General features: G+C 40.2%; 1 long non-coding RNA gene and 1 pseudogene across 1 annotated transcript; one reads left to right on the top strand and one right to left on the bottom strand.

The window, feature by feature from the left end:
• Positions 1 to 355: 355 nt before the first annotated feature.
• LOC122133799 lies at positions 356 to 1,803 on the bottom strand. Its single transcript, XR_006152996.1, has 3 exons — positions 1,344 to 1,803; positions 1,173 to 1,256; positions 356 to 1,068 (listed from the first exon to the last, which is right to left on the bottom strand). It is a non-coding gene; the product is annotated as an uncharacterized LOC122133799 (long non-coding RNA).
• Positions 1,804 to 2,417: 614 nt separating this feature from the next.
• LOC116224932 lies at positions 2,418 to 7,443 on the top strand (annotated as a pseudogene).
• Positions 7,444 to 11,433: the final 3,990 nt, after the last annotated feature.

Raw genomic sequence — 11,433 nt, forward strand, 5'->3', positions numbered from 1 at the left:
TTGAAACATAGACCTTATAAGATGAAATGTTAAAAAGCGTTTGAAAAACACACCTCCGTGAAGTCAAAAGAGAGGCCAAAGACGATGTAGACAGCATACTGTAAACAACAAATGTAGGTATCCATGAACAAACCACAAGATTACAGGAAGGAATTATGCAAGGAACACAGGATGCAATATTTCTTACCATTAGGATGAACACCCCACAACTATTAGAGCCTCTCTGCTTGGGAATGTCCTGTGTTCGGTTAAAGGTTAGAAAAATACATAAAAAAGGTTTAGAGAAGAGGTAAGCTGTGAATTGTTACAATTCCACTCACACACACTACATACCTCAAGGTTGTCACATAAAAATCTGTCCAGACACTCACTTATCTCCTGAGAAAGTTCTCTGAAAAAAAAAATGGATAATGGAGAAAAACGGAGTATTATAATCACAGATGTGCACTGTACTACAATGCAGGTCCTTCAGATTTGATAACTGCTGGGAAATGTAACTTGGGGTTTTGAACAGGAACTACCCCATAGAGAAAAGATCCAAAGAAAAAAAAGAAATGACAGAGTAATGATTATGGAACCATATTAACTACCATATGCCATGAGCACTTGCTTGGGTGTTTCCATTTCAGCAGGTGGAAAATTATGATTCTCTGATGCAGAATTCCTTTCATGTCACAAGTCATGACAAACACTGGGTGGGGGGGCATTTTAGGATGAAGACAGCATGGCATATGGTATATAGAACCAAATGAACTGGCAAGTAAAAGTGAACCTTTCACGCAAGAACATTCCCTACAAATAACCTGTATTTAGCTGTGTAAGCGGCATCACCAATGCCAGGGCCTCCCATTGAGTTGAGGAAAAATATTTGTTTCGGTTTGGGCTTCAAGATCTGAAATGATGCACCCCCGAATGATGGAACATGAAGAAACATGTACAAAACATAACTGATATCCATCTCATAAATGGGAAACACTAAGCACTAATTTAATACAAACTCACACATATCATCCAATGACCTGGTTTCCATGATGGAAGGAGCACAGCGTCCTGCATTTTCACATCAACCTACAGACAGACAGAAGCATTATATGTTCATGCGCTATGTTTAGCTTTGAATGACAAACACTTTAGTATGAAGAATAACTATAAATCATTATATTGGTACATACAGGGAGGTGATCCATGGGGTCTGCTGAATATGGGGGCAACCAGGTGAGAGTCACATGGCAATCAGCAGCAAAGATGTCAATGTTCTAAAAAGTTTTTTTAGGCATCAGTGTGGATGTAAGCAAAATATGCTGACTTGAGTGTTCCAAAACTGTTAAAAAGATCTTTGCTACCTGTTGACTAGCTATTCTTTGTAGAAGCTGGAAACCCAAAATTCAGCACCTATTGGAAAAAAGGGACACTATACCACAAAGCACTGTACTTCACTGTTAAACTGTTAGTATGTCATGATATTCTTAAATTTCCGTCAACTTCTACAGGATTAGCAAGTGTAATGAAGTCCTTTCTCGTTAATGCAATGCCATCAGTGTATGCCACCTCCTCCTCATCACTCATGCCAAGAGTGTTTTGGAGCCGTCAGAAGCATAATCAAATATATTTTAAACATTTTATACAAGTTCAACATTAACTATATACAAGTACAAGACCACATCAATGTAGTCATCAGCAACCCTTCACCAGGTGTATATATTGATACCTGTTCATGCTGGGACAAACTCAGTGCTTGCTCCACCTAGATTTGTCCGGAACAAAACTCCTGACAACTTCTGGAGTGGGTTGCCCTACTACCATTTCAGGGGTGAGGGGTGAGGTATCTATACAACAGACAAACCACAAATACACACCAAAATTAGAAATCAATTTACCCCAACACAATAAACTCAGAGTTCTTCATCTGAGGTAAACTCAAAACATGTACCTGCACAAACGTTGTATTAGTGCAGCTAATTAACGTTCGGGAAAACTCGCTAACATTCGCTGTCGTCTCAAACACATACCGAAGCAATGAGATTAAACATACACACATGATAGTCGTAGAGTAATATCACTTTCAATGCATGTTTACCTTCCATGCACGCTAGATCAAACAGTACATTAAAAGCATGGACGTGGCTAGCGGAGTGTACGCCTAGTCACGTTAATCTAAGAATGTAGAAACTCACGGTGAAAAGGAAAACATTAACAAACTTTCTGTAAAACATGCAAACTGCTGTACGATCACTACAGTGCATGGAAAATAACATAACACATGGGATTCGTCAAAGTTATCAACTTAAACATCAATTTACTTTTAGAAAACTCCCGCACGGAGACTTTCATCCAGCATTGAGAGATTTAACTCCCTCTCCGGCCCCTTCAAGCACACTCGCACTCGCCCAGCTGCACATCATCCCAATCAGTCACGTCCACTCTTCCCAGCTGCACGTCATTTCACGCACCTGTTTCACACCCTACTTATACTCTTCACTGCCCTGACTCCGGTATCGTCGCTATCAGCAGGTTGTGTGACTGCACTCCCCGAGTCTGAACCGAGTCTGCCAACCGGAGAGGTGAGTGTGTGGTTGTTATATTATTTGTTGCATATTTGATAAACTTGTCTAAATTTGTATTTATTATTCCTTTTCTATTATTATTATGGCTGTCAATAGATAAACAAAAAATTAACTAATTAATCTCACATTTTGAAATTCATTAATCTAGATTAATCGCGATTAAAAGTTTGTTTTTCTTCTAAAGACTACATTTTATAAATTAACGAGTAATCACTTCGGAACACCTCAGTCAGCCCACCGTCTTCAACTATGTTGTTGATGGGCCGACAGTCACCGGAACCAAAACTGCTACAGCGTTGATAACCTTTTCACGGACTGGTCTAGTTATTTTTATAAGTCGTTGGGTGTGGGTTGGCGACCATCTAACCTGGGACTGCTTTTTGTCAGGTGCTTTGCATTAAAGTGATAATTTGAAGACGAGCTGCTTCTGTGATGGCTAACTTCAGCTTGACAAATGCTACATAGCCTACAACTTTAGTTTTGTCGTTTGTTCCGTCATTTTGCCTCTTTAACAGAAACTTTCCGCCCAACAATCCCTCAGCTCTCACCATATTCCACTACTGTCTCGGTCTCTCCTATCTGACTGCAGGCACACGGCGGTTTCGTGTCGGGTCAACGCACACCGGAAGTAATCAAAGTTGCGTTAACTGCGTTAACATATTTTGTCAGGGATAATGTACTGTCCGTATAAATCCCGCTGGGAAATCCCTTTCGTACTGAAGGGATTTATTGCAGTTTCTGAAGGTCTAAAGACACTGTAAATATGTGTTGTGCCACAGCTAATTTCTCAAATCCATGCATAAGTATTTGTATTTTAGCAAAATAAAAAAGCTCTGGCTGTTGGGTTCACCAGAACAGTGTTTGGCATTTTTGGCATTTGCCCTGTAATTTTAACATCATACTGTGGCAATAATAACTACTTACTAATCGAGGGGGTGAGGTCATGTCAAATATCAAACTGAGGTTTTGGCTTATCGACTGAGCGATAGCGAATATCAGATTCAGTAGCGATACTACACTTACAATACATTATTGTTTTCTTTACAGCCAGGATGAGGGTGATTTTGTCTCTTTGCTTTCTTCATTTACTTGGACTGACAGTTCTGGCTGAATATCAAGGTAAACCATAGCTTTTATTGGTTGTGAGATGCCACATTACACATGACATCTGTTTTGTATACAGAATACATAGAGTTCAGCTGGGTGAGAAAGGTGAGTGCCATGTTACAATGGAACTGGTAAAAACATATCTTCTCATTACCGGATGTCTGCATTTCACATCTGATACTTATTTGATTCACTGTATACACAATGTAAAATTCTATATGGTAAAGACAAAAATAAAATGAAGAATAAATATATAATGAAGACTATTTTTGCATTCATTTCTTTATAGCCTTTATAGCATGTCATCTCAGATTACACTGATTAAGCCACATGTAGTGGATATAATGTAGAGATGTTAGTGTATTTTTCATATTGGAACTATAAACTATATTATAGTTTGACTCAACTATCACCTGTAAAACTTCTTAGACACTGTACAGTTAGTTTTGCTGACCAATTTCTCTAATTCCCCAATTGGTGGAGCCATTTAAAATAATTAATAATCAATATTATCCCATGATCAAACCATGAATCTTTCTCTGGTGATCTACTGCAGATGGCCTTTTTTCATCTTACAAAATTGAATGTTTCAAAATACACTGTTGATCCATATGCAATGCAATGTCTTGCTTTTAACTAATTCATCAATGTACTGTATTCCCTCTTATAGAACGTGGCGTTGAGGGGGGTGGCTACACAGTCAAGCCTTTGTTCTTTGGGATTTGCCTTAACAAAGAAAAGAAAAGAAGATACGCTGTTGTTGTTCAAGTCATATTGATGTGAAAAATATTTTTTTTACAGGTAGAAATTTAGCATTGTATGGAAAGGCCACCCAGTCAGACCTGATTGGAAACCCCTGGGCAGGGGAAGGTCATGCCCAAAATGCCATAGATGGAAATCGTGACCCACATTATCATCATGGATCTTGCACTGCTACTGATACACAGACTAATCCCTGGTGGAGGGTTGATCTACTGAGGCAGTACACTATTACTTCAGTGGTCATCACCAACAGAGGAGACTGCTGCTCTGAGAGAATGAACGGAGCTGAGATTCACATTGGCAGCTCCCTGCTGGACAATGGCAATGGCAATCCACTGTAAGATTATCATTTGCTCTAGTTGTTAACTGATTGAAAGTGACTGGGTAGAAAGGTTATTTCAGAATTTCTAATGCATAGACCCACGGTCCATTTCAATGAGCAGCTGCAAATGCAAAAGTGAATATTGTTTACTCTTCCGCCTCCTTCCCCTGATATCACTGTATTGCAGTAGGTGGTTTGTAAAGTGAATGGCAGAGAACCGCTTCACTGAGGCAACAGTTTATTTTTTTTAAGTTTTAGGTACAATGTACCATAAACTCTTGACTCAAACTACATGTTCATTTTGTAACATGTTGCAATGTTATACAAGGAGTGCACTGTATTCAGTAATTAATCAACCAATTAATGAATAAGTAGAGATATTCTGTCCTGGCATGTTTGTCAAAGTGATTAATCATAAGGCAAACTCGGACAAGGTCATTGTTTTCATATATTTGTGCTGAATATTTGACATTTGTACACAACACTAACTCTTGACTTCACTTTCAGGGCAGAGGTTATATCCTCTATCCCAGCTGGGAAAACCCACACCTTCAGCTGGGATAAAGGGTTGGAGGGCCGCTATGTTAATGTCGTTTTGCCTGGAAACAACAAGATTTTGACACTTTGTGAGGTGGAGGTGTATGGCTATCTGGCCCCAAACGGTAAGCATTGTTCTTGTAAATATATCACACATCACAACATACACAAAATATTTAGGTTTTTTTTTAGAATAAAAGCATGTAAAAATGTTGCAATATTAAAACAACTTTGCAAATGTCTGTCAAGACTGAACAGCTTTAGAACAATTACAATTATTAATTGTTTTCAGTATCCCCACACTTGCTCGGATTTTTCGGTAAAGTAAATGGAAGAGGGATCTAAGTAAATTTCTTGTTCAAGAGGCATTTTACTTCCTGTCAATTAAACACATACTGTCACGTCTGCGCTGACATCCGCTCCGGTCACGGCCCCTTCAGCACACTCGCACTCGCCCAGCTGCACATCATCCCAATCATCAGTCACGTCCACTCTCCTCAGCTGCACGTCTTTTCACTTCTCCAGATCACAATCACACGCACCTGTTTCACACCCTACTTATACTCTTCACTCCCCTGACTCCGGTGTCTGGTCTCGTCGCTATATGGGCAAATCTACTGCCCGAGTCGCCATCTCCGCGACTCATCCATGGTTTACAGGATTCTGCCTCCTGTTCTGATTTTGTGATTTCCTTGTCCGCTGGCTTATCCCAACGAGCTCCCTGTCCACTGTCTTCCACATCAGCGAGTTCCGTGCCTCCTGGCTCCCAGGCATACGTTTCCCAGAGTTCCGTGCCTCACGACCCCAGGTCTTCCGTGAGTTTCTTTTCTGGCTTCGTGCCGTGTATTTCTGTTCTGCGCCCTCGCGGTTTTGAGCCAGAGTTAGACTGTTTCTGTGATCCTAAGTTCGTATTCTTAATTATAATCTCTGTCTTGGTTTGTTTGTTTACAATCCCCTGTAAGTTCAATAGTTACTCCCCATACACCCAAAGTTTGTCTTCCGGAGTTAGACACCGTGTATCTTGGTTCCGTTTTATTTTGCCTTTCTAGTTACATTCCTGAGTCCTGTTAAACACTTGGTTAAGTGTAGTGTCTTGTTTACGTGTTCCAGAGGGCGACTCTGTTTAGTCTAGTTCTGTCTCTTTTCTAGTCCTGTCTTAAGTTTGTCTTGCATACTTCTGAGTGTCTCCTATTTGTTTCTTAGTACGCCCTGTTTGTGTCCTGTTCCCTGGCTGTATTCATTAATAAACTCTTTCATCCGAAAACCTTCATCTGAGTTCTGATGTCACATGACGCATACAGTATACTTTTCTGCACATGGTCAAAGCTGTTCAGAAAACAAGCAAAGCTAATCTGATCTGATGTGATGTAAGCATAGGAGCAGTAGATAACCTTGTTGAAAACAATTGAATTGCCAAAAAACATACTCAACCACTTCAGACAGGGCATGGTTCTTAACTGTACATAATTGTTAGCCTAGTGGCTCATTTGTCATTGTTCTTTCATTGTTTCCATTCAGGTGAGAATGTGGCTTTAAGAGGGAAAGCAACTCAGTCAGACCTTTACGGAAATGGATTCGCATACAATGCCATTGATGGGAATCGTGACGGCATGTATCGCCATGGTTCCTGTACTCACACAGAAGCTCATCTCAACCCTTGGTGGAGAGTGGATTTGCTCCAAAAATACAAAGTCTTCTCTGTGATAATCACCAACAGGAAGGATTCTGCTCCCAGTAGACTGAATGGAGCTGAAATCCGAATAGGAAATTCTTTGGACAACAACGGCATCAACAACCCCAGGTAATAATTGGTATCTCAACACCATGTTGACACAAGTATAGCTCTCAGTTGACATGCCGTTTTTGTTATTGTCCTTGGCATGCATCATTTTTCTGTAACTGCACCCTACGACATCCGTTACCCTCTACAAAGGACTAGACTATTTGGAATACTTACTAAAACAATGACAGGATGGTATAGTTTAGCTCAAGGATCCTGTATTAATGTGAGGTTATTTTGAAAACTATATCCTTTTCAGGTGTGCTTGTAATCTCCTCTATTCCTGGTGGATGTTTCCAAGACCTTTGAGTGTTAAATGGATGGAGGGACGCTATGTTACCGTGGTGATTTCCTGGACGTGCCCAGAGTAACCGTGACTCCTCTGTGAGGTGGAGGTATATGGATCACCGCTGGACTAAAGCCAGGGGAAACGGCACAGGAGGAGACAAGCCATCTGTTACACCATATTCTTGTAGCTGTATATTTTGGCATAACAATTTTATATCTGTCATATGAAAGTCCTCAGCAATGATTGGGTGTCTGATTAACAAAGTGAAGGTTATGCCTATCTCTCTTTCTCTGTGTCTCTCGCTCTCCTACCTGTAGGTACATAGTCTAAGTGTAATGATTTCCATTTCTCCAGGGAGTCTTGGATATTTCATATTGAATTATTGTGCTCTGTTGTGTGATGAATCAAAGCCAATTAAAGAATGAAATGCCACTCCTGTGTGGTTTTGAGTTCACATTCTACAAATACACATGACTGGTTCATTTCACAAGCTTGAGTGGAGCAGTTCCTATCCCTGCTGCTCAGAGGTGACTATCTCTTGAAACAGTACCAGGACGCAGTCCAGATGTAGCAATGTGCTTTAAGAGCTTTTGTACATGTCAGCTTATCACATCATTTTTCTTTGTCTTGGTCTCAGAGCAGCTTCACAAGTAAATACATGCACGTAATACATGCACGTTCCGGCGCTTCAGTGTCAGGCTGCCATCACTACCATTTACCTATCTTTGACATGGCTGTCAGCTCAGCAGATATGCAAGGAGATAAGCCAAAGGAGAGTGGGTCAGAGGCCAAATTAATGTCAACACTGCTTGGGATTTTTACAGCCAGAAACCTAACTCTCTTCATCACTCTTGACCTACCTGAAAATGTCTTGTCTTGCTCACCTTGACCCTTGGGTTGATCTACTGAATTGGTTAATCTACTGTCAACTTTCGCCAAGACCGAAGACTGTGGTATCGAGAGAAATATTGCAGCAGACATTCAGAAGTTAAGTGAGCTTCACAATGATTATACAATGGCTTATTTTAATGACATTGGCCTCTATCTGTCTAATAAGAAGAAGCACAGAGCTGGTGTCTGAAAAGCAGCCAAGAGCTGCTGTCTCCATGGCAAGTCAGCCTTCACTGATGTCACTCTTCACTGTTAACTTAGACAGCTACTATTGTCAGCTCCCCGGTGGATTATGGCCACTGCAATTCATTGTCAACATCAGCTTCATATAATCACCCTACCACAGTAGTCATAACAGATTTGTAAACAATGCCCATACTGTCTTTATAACATGAATATTAAGCATTTGCCTCAAATAAAGTGGTTTCTGTTTTGTGTATTTCCATTAGAGCAGTGACTACTTTCGTTGCACAGGGACACCCTCTCACCTACAGATGAAGTACTGGACATGAGACAATGGAGTAATAATCGCATGTTAATGCATAACACAACCAGGCTTTTTACCTCTATGGCTATCCCCCGTTTACGTCTATGGTTATCCCCCCTCACTTTTGTCTAATTAAGAAGAAAAACACTGTTCTGTGATCCACATTGAAATTCTGAGGCTAAACTCTTGGCTGGTGTCCAAGTTGTAAACTGTATAGCTGGTATTGGGCTTGGCATTCACATACTTAATAAATACCCCACACTGAACCCGGCACAGAGTTGCCAACCTCATTATGAGAACAAACCTTGACACACTTTGACAAAGACCTGCATACGTGTGTGACACTTCCCTTGCCGGGGTTCTTAGTTCTCAGTAATTGAAATGCCGAAGACACACTGTCTGTGGTGTGTGTTTCTTTACTCCTGGGATACATGTGTTAAGGCACAAACAGCGGAGCTCTGTTGAGGGCTATTTGAAAGCAAAACTGTATTGGTCAGAAGAGACAAGTTCTGGCAGGCTGAGCCTCAGGGAGAGTATGGATCCTGCCCCATGCATGTTAAAATCAGCCTTACCACATCCATACCCTTATACACACACACACACACACACATACATACACACACAGGAGCCATATGCTCTGTGGACAGCCTGAACAAGACAACAATAGAGATATCACACTATAAGGTAGGTTTTATGTCTTCTTCTGGTAGTTATAGCGTCTTGAGTAGTTATTAGCTTAGAAGAAAACAAAGAAATTGCTATCTTCTTTGTTCATACCAGCCTGAATGCAAAGGATATTTGAATGTATTTGCTGTATCCTTGCTCCTGGAATCCACATTTACTTCAGTGCTTTCAGTGATCATTTATATTTGCTTCTAATAATGTCACTTAGGCACTGTATAAAAAGCATTACTGTTTCATGTTAAGTGAGATAGTTATTGTAAAATGATTCATCATGGCTGCAGTGTGAAAAAACATTGTTAAAATTCTTTAAAAAAATCTGTGCAACCATAATGTTGGTTTGATTCTTCTCCTAGAATGAAGGTATTGTGTCTGCTCCTTCTGATGCTTCTTCAGAAAAGCTTGCAAGATTTTAAAAGCCTGTTACCACCCATCCTACAGACTTTTTACTCCGTTGCCATCTGGCAGGCGATACCGTAGCATTCGGTTTCGAACACGGAGACTGGAGAACAGTTTCTTTCAGGCTTCTCAATGGACAGTGATTCACTTCGCCACTTTACACATGGCACTTTTAATGACTGTTTGCACTAGATGTTTAGCATATGTTTAGTATATTGTATTGTATATTTAGTATAGATAGTATATTTTGTATATTTAGCGTATTTATAGTTTTCTATGTTAGTATAAGTCCATAAGAAAGGATATGATGACATCACAAAGGATACGGTGGTAACAGATGAGGTGGCAAAATAGGCGACTACAAAGGCCAGAGGAACACCCTGGCCAACCATGGCCATGCTCAATCATAATTCTGGACACAAGTGCAGCCCTTGTCCTTCTCAAGGAACCCAATGTAAATATTGCACTTGGGATTTTCACCTAACCACTGGCCATTTCTACCACGGTGATCCCACATACTGTGCAATGTGCCAAAGGGGGGGGGGGGAGACTTATTGGTAGCACCCAACACCCTGTTATTGTTACTAATATCTGATATATCTATATGATATAGATTGTGCAAGGGGGAGGTACTACGGAAGAAAGGAATTCCGACACATCCACTGGGGCACAAACCAGTCCCAGAAGGCCCATTTAAGCATGTACAGTAGTGATGTGGGAAAGACAATCCCAAAATACAGATGTGCTAGTGGTAATCGATCGATTTAGCAGGTGGGTCAAAGCCTGTCCAACTCCAAGCCCAAATGCTGAGACAGTGATCTCCGTAATACCGAGAGTCAGAGTACCTATAATAATAAGCTCTGACAATGGAAATAGAAGCATTAGTGGATAAAAACATGCCATCAAATTATTTAAATGTTGGGCATCAAGCAAAGTTAGGATTGGTTTATCATCCACAATCGCAGGAAATCGTAGGTAACCAAACAATACCGCAATATCTATTGATTCACAGAGAGCAGCCAAATATTTTTCTTTGTGAATTTCCCATACGTGTACATCGTGAGGCTGATTTACTTAACCCTTCCCACAACTTATTAAATGTACAACCATGGCAACAGATATGCACCTTTCATGAACCGACCTAAATAATGGAACAATTTATGGCCAATCATTAAACCATATTTGTTCCGCACAGATTTTTACAAGAGCTCTGATCAAATCAATTTTAAAAGGGTTTAACTGATAAAATATTTAATGTAGAAATAAAACATATGCAACAACTGATGGATCTGTTTTTTAAATTAAATGTTTAATTGTGTCACAGTTTTACACTTTTCACTGTCTGTTCCTTGCCTTCGTACTCTTATTTTGCCATATCTTGTATTTCTGTTCCCTTGTGCCTCTGTTCACGCCCCTCTCGTTACTACCTGGTGTGTCTTGTTGTTTTGTTGTAGTCAGGTTTGTTTTAGTTTTATTTTCAAATCCCGTCTATTTGCTTGAGCAAAAGGGTAACGAGCAAATAGACGGGATTTTAAAATACACGGTACCCTTCTTCACCTGAGTGTCTAAAATTACTGTTAAAACCTTTTTTGCTTTGTAAACTACTCCTTAAAT

Source organism: Clupea harengus, chromosome 19, assembly GCF_900700415.2.
Source record: "Clupea harengus chromosome 19, Ch_v2.0.2, whole genome shotgun sequence".
Lineage (NCBI taxonomy): Eukaryota > Metazoa > Chordata > Actinopteri > Clupeiformes > Clupeidae > Clupea > Clupea harengus.